At 33.9% G+C, this 12,698-nt stretch overlaps 1 long non-coding RNA gene across 1 annotated transcript in view; it reads right to left on the bottom strand.

Annotated features, from left to right (window-relative positions):
* Positions 1 to 11,148: 11,148 nt before the first annotated feature.
* LOC107513661 overlaps positions 11,149 to 12,698 on the bottom strand; it is a 137,017-nt gene continuing 135,467 nt past the window's right edge. The window contains exon 4 of the long non-coding RNA XR_001597604.2: positions 11,149 to 11,258. This is a non-coding gene — a long non-coding RNA (uncharacterized LOC107513661). The remainder of the gene's footprint in view (positions 11,259 to 12,698) is intronic.

A 12,698-nucleotide genomic window follows, 5' to 3' on the forward strand; every position in this document is an offset into this window, starting at 1 on the left:
AAAACAACTTTTTCTCTGAATAGGGGAGAAGTAGCAAAAAAAAAAAAAAAGAGGAGGAGGGGGAGAATTTGCTGAGCCATGTTTCCCGTTTATGTCCAAATTTGTACCAGTCGAATAGCTTAATCAAAAAACACTATGCAAACTGTGAGACCTCAATACATTGTGAGAAACTCTGAACTTACAGGAAAATCAAGCTATGATTCTTGTAGGAGAAAGCATAATTTCAGAGACAGAGGAAAAGCACAAAACTTTGAGAATTTAAAGACCAATTAAAAATTGGTGCTTTCTGTTCCTTTTGGATTTAAGAAAACAATTCAGTGAAAGCAAGAATGTTCTAGCACTGTCACATTTTAAATGCACCACTAAATAGAACTGCTGCTGGCTTTAACGGAAAACTTTCTATCAAATGCCAAGATTTCCCATTTATTCAACATCTGAGGACAGGTTTGGCCCTTCTACCATCAGCCTGAATCCTGCCCACAATATCACCATCAAAATTCACCTGGACTAGGGATGTGCAAAAGAGAAGACTTACAGGTAAAAATATTATCTGAGACTAGGCAACATTTATGTAAGACACAACAACCAGAAAAATATGAGAAAATTAAGTCAACCATTTGACTACTTGGTCTCTGTGATAGCATATGTCACTGATATGGTACAAACTAGATGCTTATATCTGTCCCTCATCACCAAGTTTCATAAGAAGGATCTCTTTTGGGACACTAGTAAGTTGGAGAATATTTTACAGAATTTCTTTTGGGGATTCCAAATTAAATTTATACTTTATCTGAATTATGGGTACTTTATTTAATTTCATAAATAAAGAGACGTGTTATAATAATGCAGGGGAGTATAAATTAGTAGCCATGAGGGCTGATTTCTATGACTGTCCTTACAACAAACTCCCTTTTTTCTTTGGACAAAGAAGAAATGGGGGAAAAGACAAGACAATAAACATATTTATTTTATATCTGCTACATAGATGCTTCTGTTTATATATTCTAAATTAATCTCTCTCTCTACAATTTTCTCCTTAGCAATGGAGCAGGCTAACCATAGTAATTCATAAGAAAAGTGCAAGCCATTCAATGGAAAAAAGCAAATAATATTTATATACAATGTACAGTAAATATTTAATAGGTAATAGCTGGTATAGGTGAGAATGTCGGCAGTGGTGCACTGGCAAACAGACTCTCTGAGGCAAAAAAAAAAAAAAAGTCCTCATTTGTTGTGTTTGTCAGTTTCCATGATCTAAGTGTTCTCAGCATGGCATATTTCAAGCTACCAATATGACATAACTGTACACAGGTTTGGGAAGAGATGCAGAATCAGCTCTCACAAGCTGGTATTAGGCATTGTCAACCCACTATATGTGTAGGGAAACGGTCACACATATGATTGGTGGCACATTCTTTTTGTATGTCCCACCAATCATATGTTGTAATAAGATTCAAAATTACAGAAATAAATAGAATTTCATGGACCAATTCATCACCAAGTTATCTGTATATGAAAAGTCTTCCATGCAGCCCAAGGTATCAAAGACTATATCTATAACTATTGATATACGATGGAGAAGATTTTTTCAGTTTTGTTTATAATAGTGGAACTGAATAAATAAATAAATGGTTTCATAAATTTGCATTATACCTGTACTATAAAAAAAGAAACAATTATTTTAAAATTAAAAAAAAGATGAGGAAGAAAGAAAGAAGTGATAGAAAAGAGAGAAATTTGGAAGGACAAATTCTTATTTCTCAGGAAAGATATGGGGGAAGGACTTAGGATGAGGACTTTTACATTTACTTTTATATTTCTGTATTCTTTAAGTTCTTTAAGTATTTTTCATAAAAAATGGAGCTAGTAATAATACTTAAAGTTTGGTGAGAATCACAGAAAAATATGTGATGCATTATAAAAAATGTTGGTTACCTTATTCATTTCTTTCGGCCTCAGATTCTTTGATCCTATAATTATAAAAATTCTGTAATCCTTTATCCTGCCATTATCAAAATGTTATCATAGAATTATAAAAATCCTGTCATTCTTTAACCTATTGTTTACTTAATGCTTTCAGTGGTGTGTTGGAACTGGCTCAAACTGGTTCATGGGGAGAACTGATTTTTAAACTTTCAGGAATGTGTAAGCCAGTTGTTACACACAGCCATTATTATAAATAAAAGTTCATAAACATAAATAATGCTAAACCTAAAAATTGGTTTTAGTTTAATACTTAAATTTGTATGAGAGTAAGAAATAGTTTACACTTTTAGGTCACATATCATTTTTAGTAACAATAAATTTATTGGGAAAATAGCAAATTGGTATGCAACTCCATTGGTTGTTGCTGAATTGCAATCATAGGTTGGCTATGGATATGTGTTACTTATTTTTTTTAGCCTAAGTTTGGTCCCCAAATTTATGATTCGTGAAAATAGGCTAGAGAAAAAAATGTTGGTAAGAAAAAAACACTGAAATATAAATGACAGGATAAACATATTTTTACATAGATATTGAAATTCGATTTACAAATTTTCTTCATGAAACTCTGACAAAAACATTCTGAGAAAATCTAAAGTGTAAAGTTTCTACTATTGGGTATAAGCTGAGTAGACTGAAAAAAAAAAATTTAAATCCATTTAGAACTTGCATACTGAGTACCTACAGTGTGTTAGGAGCAGTGTCAGACACTGAAAGTATAAAGATGAGAAAGGTTACCCCAGTCCTCAGGGCTCCCCAAAGAAGTGAAAAGAAAAATCTGATAAATTCTATACTGCGGATAAGAACATGCTAAGGAGGTGCTAAGTATCCCTGAAAGGCTTGTCTCAGTCTTCCTAGAGGAATGAAAAAATGTTGCTTAAATAAAGAATAATTACTCCGGTAATCTGAAAACAATGATACTCTTTCTAGAGTGAGAGAAGAAAGGGGAAACAACCCTTATCTTCTCAGTTGAGAGCTACAAAGCCATCTGATTCCCATGGAAACTTTCACATTGTAAGTTTTCCTTTGAAAATACAGTTAACAGCCTTCTATAAAGTTACATATCCTAGATGATTACCTGTTTTTTTCTTTGTTGTAATTTTGGAAAGTTCCAGTGTCAGTTTCTAAAATCTAGCAAGCTCTTCTTTTGCTGGCAAGTACTACATTCAAAAAAGGAAAGAAAGCATGATATTATTTCTAAAAAGTGATTATTTATTTTTGTTATAAAGTAAGAAAAGAGAAATCCCTGAATGCTTCAATGATTTGAGACTTACAGACTAATGTCTTAATAGACAGTACATGCTTATCTCAGGAGAAATATAAGTAATGATTTGGTAGATACCAGTAGAAGGAGTTATATAAATTCATGATTGCAAATAAGCTGCGTTTCTATATTGGAGAAAGTAATCAACTATTAGTTGATATTCTAGAGTTTAGTCTTATTGTAAGGAATGGTGACTTAAATATGTTTTTTAAACCCTAAACTGAAAGCAATCTCTTACATTCCTGTGTAAAAATGACATCATACTGGAATGTAAATATATGAAGCCAGAAATTTCTATTGTATTTACATTTTTTACTAATAAAAATATTATTTTACTAATATTTCTATTTTTATCTACACTGTATCTTATACTTAGAACAATGTCTAGCATATAGTGAGTGATCAAATATTCATAGAATGAATGAATAAATGAATGAATGATAGAAAGAAGTACGTAATTCTTTAACAGTTCTAAGTACCCTCAATTCCAAGATTAACATATTATGTTTGTTGTGATATAATCAGTTAGCCGACCCAGAAGATAAAGAATTATTTATTTAAAATAATTTAAAGATGACATCAACAAATAAAGTATCTGAGCATTTATTCTGAAGAATTAGCTGAACAAATTCTCGTTTTAGTTCTGCGGAACTCAACAGAAGAAACACTTGCACATAAAATCTTCACTTTCTTTGTTTAATGTCATGCTATTAAGAAACTTGAAGATCTGTAAGTAATGTTCTTCCTTATTTCTTTAATAAAGGAACAAAATCAAACATATATATTTATAGCTGTCCAATATATGATACTTTAAAAACTTAGCTCTATCTTCTCCAAATTAAAATGAAATGCCCATTCTTTCTCCCTTCATTTCTGCATCATCTTTATAATAGTCTACCACTTTACTTTTCCTTTGTTCTCCTGAATTTCCTCTTTCTTCTTTTCTCTATCTTCTTTGCATAAAATTATAAAACACATCCCCTTTGCAGTTGCCAGGTTTTCTTTAACCACAATTGCAGGCTAGGAACGTAAGCTCTTGGCCAGATTTTACCATCGGCTTCTCCAAAGAAAATAAAATATGTTCTTTGTGAGTGATTGTGTTATACAGCAGCAAATTGACTTTTATGTGAGGTTTCTTCCTTTAAAAGCCTCCTAGAAGAATCAACTTATCCATAAACTCTTTACAGAATCAAAATCAAATTTATTATCCATAAATTATTCCTGTTAGAGCTTTGTTGAAACTGAGCCGTGAATAACTCTGTTGATTGTCATTTATCAGCTTTCTAGCAAGCTGGTTCAGCTGCCGAACTTCTTGTGTGGTTATAATTCTCCTCTCATATTTATCTTCCACTTCTGTTTCACTCAGCAGCATCACATAATCTCCTAAGAGGGAAGGCACATATATAGTACTAAACATGGTCCAAAATTAGACTCTTGAGCATAATCTTTTTCAGCCCTAATTTTATTAATTTAGATGCATGAGCTCTTCCAACTTTTAACTCCTTGGGTCTTCCCACCATCCAGAGGGATAGACACATGACTGAGCATTTTTTCAGATGTTTCCAGCTGTCCTAACAAATACCAAGTGGTCAAAAGTAGCACATCGGTAACATCTGTAAATGACATTGTACAAATGTTCTCAAACTAACAACAGCAAAAAAGAACGGACTGCTGAAGTTCCTCATGGCGGGGTATGGTCTCTTGTTAAACCTTAATCCAAGATTTTGAAATTCAGAATAGGAAGCTGTTAAGATCACCGAATAATTATAAATATCCTAAAATGTATCACACTTGAGGAGTTTAGGCTTTAATCCCTATCTTAGATTTTATAGATTACCAGTTTAGCATTTGAGAAAGTAATCATAGCTTTTAGGAAGGGAAAGAATCATGAGAGTCAGAATTCCTCATATTACTGTCTCATCACATACTCTCACTGTATCGTTTTCTTGATGAGTTGTTCTGTTGTGCAGTAAATCGCTAAATCTAGGGCACTGTTGTCTCAGGTCTGCAACTGCAGCTCATTTGCCTGGGTCTGCCGCAGGAGAATACATAATAATGTTCCTTTCTGTTCTCTTCTTACCCCTTCTTCAATGAAGAGCCTAAAGAGACTCACTACATTTTTAGAAACAAAGGTGCTTTTATTCAATGTTCTTGAAATAACTGGAAGAAAATGCAAGGAGAACAGGAACTGGGCTCTGGTGACCAAGATCCAAAACTCAGCTTTGCCTCTATTTGGGGCAATATACAGAAGTTTCCTTACAATTTTGAAATTAATATGGCAATATCTATCATATTCTGTTATGTTGAATAGCGAATAAGACATCACCTGTACCTTTATCTAACCCAAATGCTGATCACTTATTCATTAAACCTATACACACCGAGAAGAATGAGGTATGCATCTGGGTTTGCCTATATGTCTTTTATGCCTTTCTTCATACAGGTGTTCATATTTTAAATTATGATTTACTTTTTATTTAAAAATATTCTGTATTTATTATTTATCAGATTGTGGATGAGTTTATCATTGTGAAAAATATACTATGACTGTCCCTGAGGTATTCCTTCCAAAATAAACAATCTACTACTTAATACGAAAAAGCTATAAAGTAGTATGTTCATAATATTATAGGATGATTTGTATTCAGTTAATATTTATTTAGTATACCTTGTCTGCCATATTCTCTCTGAAGAAGATGTAAATGAGGGAAGATGTATAAAAGTAGGAGTAATTATGATACTTGATTTTAAAGATCTTATAACTTATCATCTTCTATAACTTATCATTCTTCTTCTTGGACAAAACCTATATCTTCCATCCCAGATATAGGTTTTGTCAAAGAAGGCACAGCATTTAAACCATATCTAGTAAATATTAGGATTTCAAAAACTACTTTATCAAAAAAAAAAAAAGGAAAGAATTTAGGGATTTTTTTTTTTTTTTTAATTTCACAGTCATTGCAGGGGAAAAAACAACAACACTTTTTCTTGAAATGCAGGGGAAGAGGGAAAGGTAAAGAAACCACTGAAATTGTACGTAGGGAAGTATTTTAGGGGACATAGTGCTTGAGGAAGAAAGTTGAGGTACTCTTGGGGGGAAGAAAGAAAAGCTCTAATATGCTGAAAGATGAAAAAAAGTTGCCAGTCTCAGAGTATTCAAATTAAAACAGCCAACTCCTACTGAAGGAGTCAAGACCAAAGAATTCTTCCTTGTTGGTCACATTCAGGGCGGATTTTCATCTATTATTTTACCTGATTTTAAAACTTTCTTTAAAGTTACTTATAATTGAGTTATTTTAAATGATTTTTTGGGGGGGCAGGACTTTTAGAAACTTGAAATGTAACCATGTAGGTGATTGTAGAGAGAGTCTGGGCTGGAGAGCCTTGGAAATTTCTGATTTATTTCCTGATAGAAAGTTAGAAAGTCTGGCATTGAATGATGTTACCATTTAAAGTAGAGAATAGTTGTGTTTAAACAGAAAGGGTGGGTATCCCTTTCAAATGATCTCCGCCGAAGAATCTATTTTGTTAAAAGAATAAAGTAGCTTTTTTTATTGATATGAAATAATGGGTCAATTAAGATTTTTCCTGTAACGGTTACTATAACCCTTCAATTCAATAGAAAATATATATTAATTCTAAAGAGCTATCCATTAAACCCATTTATTTCCTTTATCTTCACTTTCAGAAGTCAAAAATGTTAAAATTATAATTTAGATCCAGATATATTTCAATGTGATTATTACAAAGTCACTTTGCTTGAGCTATAAATCTGAGTATAAAAGAAACACTTGATAAACTCCAGTCAAGGAAAGATCAATGATGAGAGGTGAACATTTAACTTTCTTATCAAAGCTGGTAAAATACTACACTGGATGACTGAATTTATCTTTGAAAACAATGACAGTCAAAACAGGTCTGTGCTTATTCAATGCTGAAAGAGAAATTAGTTAAAAATGAAATAAATGTTAATATATGCAATTCTACCTTTTTAGAAATGCTAAATGGATTTCATATTTAGAAAGTTCTATATAACAATAGTAGATATTAATGGCAAATGTATAAATTTAAGTGGCATTTTCCCAAATATTCTTAACTAGATATCATATTTTAGAAGCTACTGTGGTATTATTGTGTCGGTAAAATATTTACCTTACTTCAAAGTTTTTAGACACTGTACTAAGTAAGCTAAGAGAAACATATTGGGAAAATGAAATATTTTTTCCGAATCTGGGAATCCATATGTAAGTTCACAAAAACAAATTCGAATAGGAAATTTAAGAAAAGAATCATGATTATCTACAGAGGAACTTGTAGAAAATGTACCATTCTCAAAAAAACCCAGAAATTTGTTAGAATTAAAAATACTGAATATTTTAGATAGAGAAGTAATTAATGAAATATTGATAAAATAGTAGACAAGGGGCTATGGTTACAACTAATCAGCTCGACTTATGAACTTATTAGATGTGGAACCATGGGAGTTGCTTCAGCTCTGCTTTTGGTTTTTCCATTTGCCAAGCGAGAATGACGGTAGTATGCATACCGTAGAGGTATTACCAGAGACGAATGAGTCAGTAACTATAAAACACTTAAAGGAGTGCCTCACACCTAGTGAACTTTCTACTTACATGTGTTAAGTGAAAACATAAAGATCCAGAGATCAGAGAATAAAAACAGAATGGAGAGAGTCTCTAGTATCTTTAGAGACTATGATACCACAAAGCACAGGCTCAACAATACATGATTTATGATGAGATGCCATTATGGAACCTCTGTCAATATTAATAGCCAAATAAGCTTCCTAATTACTCCCAGCTAATTAAATTGATGAGAGAAAATAAGAAAGAAAAGTGACTAAACAAAGTGAGATCTAAGGATTAAATTGCCCAAGACCGACCCCCATAGCCTTGGTGCTCAAGGGAGAATTGAGATGGCCTCCTGCAGAACAGAGCATTTTAGGAAATAAGACCTGATCAATGGAAATCTGATAAGGCTAAGTGCTTAAGATAGCCATTCCTGATAGAAAGCTGAGGCAGCAGATCACGGCTGGAAGCCACATCATATAACCACCACTGCAAGCCCTATACCCTGATCTCCCAAAGGGACCTGCGCTCCAGGTCCAGAGGCTGGAATTAACACTGCTCTGGGACCAGAGGCTGCAATTTATACTGCTGTAACCACAAGGCTCGTATTCAAACTATTGATCATGCTGACTGGGGTGGAGCTTGAGCTTTCCTAATCATACAGATGCTTCACAACTCAAGATCCAGTGGTCTTACCTAAAAATGTGACGTTCTATCTTGCTAAATTCCTCTGTGCTAATTTAGAATGCAACAGGTTTTGTAGGAACCATGCCCCAGCCATAGTTCTTACATTCATGAATTACCCCCTCATGTGTTTGCTATCTGGTAATTCTATCCTGTTTGCTTGATCAAAGTTTTAAGCCAAACCAAAACTTGACCCGCTGGCTTCCTTCACAGTTTCAAAAGCATTGATGAACTATGAGGGTTATAAAGCATCTCCTGGTGCTTAGGTAGCAGCATCCTAGGTTATCACTTATGTCTATACCATAGTAAAAACTCGGAATACTTCAGCACTAAGTACAAAGGAACATTCCTAAGAAGGGAGTCCTAGCTATATTGACCAGAAAATCCCAGGAGTTAAGCTCCCATAGTGACTGAATAGAAAAGAAGAAAATAAAAAAGAAGAAAAGACTGAAGGGAGGGATAGAGGGAGGGAAAAAGGAGGGAGAGAAGAAGGAAGGCCACTGATATCTGTGCTTGAGGGGCATTCCATGACAACAGGACTTATGAAGGAACTATACCCATGGAACTCTTTCAGCATCACTTGTTGATATAACTGTCAACTGTCAAGTTATATAAGCACAAAAATAGCCATACGAGGACCAGGAAAATACCTTGAGAATAAAGTCCTGACTTATCTCTTCTAAAAGAGTTTATTCAGTCACTCATTTATTTATTCAACAAATATTTTCTAAATACTAACAATGTCCTTGGCGGTGTTCTAGGTACTGGTGAACAAAACTAAAAAGTCTCCGTGGTATATAACTTTTATTTCAGTGAGGGCAGGCAAATAATAATTTTCTTTATTTTTATATTTATATATGCATGTATACATACACATAGTAACTGTGCAATATTATATTAGATGATAATAAATGCTGAGAATAAAAGGATAGCCAGATAAAAGGATAGAGCATGTCATGGTGTTTCAATTTCAGACTGAAAAGGTGAATTTTGAGCAAAGATTTGCAGGAAGAGAGGGAACTAATCATTTGATATCCGAAGGGAGCAATATTCTAGGTAGGGGAACCACAGGTACAAAGTCCCCAGGACAAGAGCATAAAAGTTACACTAAATGGAAAATAAGAAAGCACAGGGTTGGCAGGGAGAACGGCAGACGGTGGCGAAGTTAGCCAGGAGCGAAGTAATGTTAAGACCCTGCGTGCCATGATGAGGAAAATTTTCCACTGAGTGAGAAGTGCAACCACTGGGGAATTTTAAGGTCAGGACTGATGCGATTGTAATCTTACTGAGCTGCTTTTTAAAAAGGATCATTCAATAGTCTACGGGGAGAGCAGACTGTTGAAATAGTCCAGATGATGACAGCCTGAACCACAAGGGGGCGCACTGAAAACCATGCATGGCAGTTAATTTTGATTATATTTTTAAGGTATAGCTAACAGGATTTGCTGCTAGATTAAGAGGGTCATGTTAAAATGTTTGTAAATATTGAAAAAGTTTAGGGTGCAACTGTGTTGTGCTGAATAAACATGTGTGGCAAATTTAAACTTCAATATGAAGATATAGATGCTTATTATTTATTTTGAATATGATATTACATATTAGATCAGTTGTATGACACAAAGGTGCTTAATTCTAGGTTCAGAAATTCCCTAGAATGTTGAAATAGTGAAATGCAAAAGGAAATACATGATGTGTTGCTTCCCACCCCTCAACATGCTGAAATAATTTTTGTTAAAAGAAAGAAATGTATAAAAAAACATTTTAAAATAACATTTTTAAAACATATCTTAAAAAACAATGCCTTAGGAAAAAATTGGATTTCTATTACCGTTACTCTTTTGATAAATAGGCAAACCCTTTTCAAGGAAGGGCCTATCCTTAGGATTTTGAATGAGCAACCACCTTAGGAAAACCTTGTGAGGTGTGGATTTTTACAGTAAATGTCTCTGCCAAGGAAACCGAAGAAAATGGAACCCCTACCCTTAGATCATAGAAAAACTCCTCCAATAGACTGGCCTGATTTATCACTTTCTAGCAAATATCTGGCAGGTACATAAAAGTAAATAGGTACTAAGATTCCCTTTCCTCTGTGGGAAGACTGAGCTAAACATGGTTTGCTCTGAAAATTTATAGATTGATAACCCTACAGCCAAGCAAGCAGAATGAGCTCAGAAAATGAGCTAGTAATAAAATGCTAATATTTACTCACAAATATTACTTTCTGTATGACGAATCTTGAAGTAGCGCAGTTTAGTGAGGTCCCGTTTACTTATTAAAGCAACAAATATTGTTTTGAATGGTCCACATAAGGTTATAGACATACCAAGATGGCGAAGGCAAGATTTCTACACAGGGGGCATAAATGATTCGTTATAATGCAGCACGAAAAACGCCATTGCAGTTGTGGTTGTTAGGACTGTTCACGCATTTCACACATCTCAGTTCTCACCTTTTAGCCACAATGTGAAGCTTGTCTTCCCCACTCCGTTTGAAGTTAGCTGAGGGCATAAGAGTGGCTTCAGTCAGTGAAATGCAACTGGAAGTGCTTTCGGTCAATTCTGGTTAAAAGTTTTAAAAGCCAGGAACAGTGATTTCAAAACATGATATTATTTCTAAAAAGTGATTATTTTTGTCAAGGCTATTTTTTTTTATTTTTTAATTTTTTTTACTAAATTAAGATCATAAAGTTCTTAGAAGAGAGTCCAGACATGCACGGGTTCTCAAATTTTTTCCCTTTCTCCCTGTGAGATAAAGAGAAAACAAGTTAGTGTTTACCAATATGTAGGTGGAAAAGTTGAGCAGATAGAAGATGCACACTGATTTGAATTTAGTCTTTTTAAAATTCCATTTGAGTATGAAAACAGAATATGCTTAGCTATCAGTGATTTATGGATAAGGACGAGTATTTTTAGTTCCTTTAGCAAGATAGTGAAGTTTATCGTGCCAGTGATTCAGATAAATAGATAAAAATTCAGGTTAGCTGAACACCCTCACTGATGGGCAAAAAGCCAAAATATATTCACGTGTATATTAGTGATTTACTTCTGGCTAATATTACTTTAGTGGCTCTCCTATAATTTTGTTTGCAACTGTTTACTTTGAAAATATAATACTCAGTGACAGAACACACGGTGGGTTACTTCATTGGTGTAACTTTAAAGTGAAGGGATGTCTTAATTTTACCTATATCTGTGGCAATTCTGGGCAATGTCCGAAGACATTTTTGGTTGTCATGACTACAGGCGAGTGTTACAGACCTATAGTGGGTAGACATCCAGGATGTTCCTAAACATCCTACAATGCATAGAACACCTCTTCCATCAAACGGTCATCAATGTCAAAATTTTAATAATACTGAGATTGAGAAAACCTGCTCTGTTTTTATAGCTGGTTGGAGTTCCATATGCCCCTCGTCTTTGATCACAGACATATTTAATGCTCTGCATTCCTTGAGCTTTCAATGTCAGCCTGATTCCAATGAAGAAAGCATTCTAATAAAAATTCCTGTGAATAGTATCAAAATACTATTTAAAAATAATAATAATATACAGAGATATCAATGCTCAGTTATAATTAGAACATCGATAAATACTCATTGCTCATAGTGTACCTCTGGCATAACGCATGATATGATAAATGGTCACGTACTTAATTATTTCATTACAGCTTCAACATTCAAAATACAGTTTTGGAAGCAATTAATCCAAAATAGATTAGTGTTTGGGCAGGACTGTGACACACACACACAAAAATGTCAACATCTTTGGCACAGAAATCTCTCTGCTCCCAGCACAGGTAGAATCTCCCACAATATAGATATTCTGCATCCTTTATCTTTCTCATTTCTGTTACTGTCACCAGTATTATCAAGAGCAATAAGAATTGTTCAGACAAAACAAAAAAAATTATTTTTCCTGACCTTTCATCTGAAATTGATTTTACTTATATTTCCAAAGTAATGTTTCCATGACTTCTTACTGGATCAAAATATGTGCGTCTACATCATATACATTTGTGGAATACAACTCATTTATGCTCTACCATTTGTCATCGCATTATTGCGTTTGATCTGTCCTTCCTCCAACACATTCTCCTCCATTTTCCCAGTTATGAATGTAAACACAGAGCTCCAAGCATGTTAGTCATATATTTTAAAACCATGAATTCACTCCCTTGACAGT

The sequence above is a fragment of the Rousettus aegyptiacus genome, unplaced genomic scaffold (genome assembly GCF_014176215.1).
Source record: "Rousettus aegyptiacus isolate mRouAeg1 unplaced genomic scaffold, mRouAeg1.p scaffold_m13_p_6, whole genome shotgun sequence".
Taxonomy (NCBI): Eukaryota; Metazoa; Chordata; class Mammalia; order Chiroptera; family Pteropodidae; genus Rousettus; species Rousettus aegyptiacus.